The 1,084-nt window shown below is 32.9% G+C and overlaps 1 long non-coding RNA gene across 1 annotated transcript; it reads left to right on the top strand.

Moving 5' to 3' along the window:
• Positions 1–6: 6 nt before the first annotated feature.
• On the top strand, positions 7–1,028 carry LOC110096694. The gene is made up of 2 exons (XR_002303128.2): positions 7–395; positions 518–1,028. It is a non-coding gene; the product is annotated as an uncharacterized LOC110096694 (long non-coding RNA).
• Positions 1,029–1,084: the final 56 nt, after the last annotated feature.

The raw sequence follows: 1,084 nt of genomic DNA, 5'->3' as shown, positions 1-1,084 counted from the left end.
TTTTTTTTTTTTTTGCGTTATATTTCCCAAGCCTATTTCCTCTTTAATGCACCTTTCATAAGGGAATAAATTGGTTGCAGTACATTTATCTACTATCAAGGCCTCTTTTAATTTGGGTGCAAAAATCCTATAAGCTGGGCCATGAGGCCTGGTTCATTAACTAAATGGAATTATACACAAAATAAAAAATAACTAAAAAGAGCCGTGTACTCAATGTATGGAGGCTGATGCATGCATATTGTATGTTTCAATGATTTCCTGAACCCTATGTGCAAATATTTTAACTGCGGCTCCGACTCACCCTCAAATTATAGGTGATTACCTGTTTAGCGCATTAATAGCACGAGCAAACAAATGGTTGGAGATGATTTCTAAACATAATTCAGGATTCAAAGGTATCATGAAGTGACTAGCTGTATCGAATAGCTGACTAGCTTTTTGTATTGCTCAGATGTTCTATATGATTGTTGGAATAATTGTATATAATTTTTTATTTTCTAATAATTTCCATGAGCAGGTTCATGGTGCATTTGCGGGGTTCAGTGGTATAACAACAGGCATTTGCAATACCCATTATGTGTATCTTCCCATTACAGAAGTTATCAGAACTCAAAGACGTGTTGACCCCAATAGCAGAATGTGGCACCGTTGTTTGACCTCAACTGGCCAGCCTCACTTCACTACACCTTCCTCTTCCTAATTTTATATTCTACATAAATTAGAATATTTAATAATCTCTAGACCTTTTTATTCTTATTTCACCACTATTCAACTTTAAGGAGATAAGAAATTTTATATTCTGAAATACGCCACAAATCATTTAATTGTGTCATGAGTCATACTAGTTTTAATCTTTATAGTGGAGGCTAAAATTTGCCGATAATAATATTTTTGTTGCATTCGTGTTTTACAAAAGTAATGATAAGAAGAGTTGGGACTATTTAAGTGATTTTCATGTACAGGGGTGGAATTTATGAATCATTCCAAATTCAGTTTATTTGAAAAATGATGAATAAGATGATCAATATTAATTATATGATTTCATTTTGTGTTTGAATCTAGTCTTGCCTTTTATTTATACCCA

The sequence above is a fragment of the Dendrobium catenatum genome, unplaced genomic scaffold (assembly GCF_001605985.2).
Source record: "Dendrobium catenatum unplaced genomic scaffold, ASM160598v2 original_scaffold_83352, whole genome shotgun sequence".
In the NCBI taxonomy this organism is placed as follows: Eukaryota; Viridiplantae; Streptophyta; class Magnoliopsida; order Asparagales; family Orchidaceae; genus Dendrobium; species Dendrobium catenatum.
This window is presented reverse-complemented; position numbering and strand designations above follow the sequence as displayed.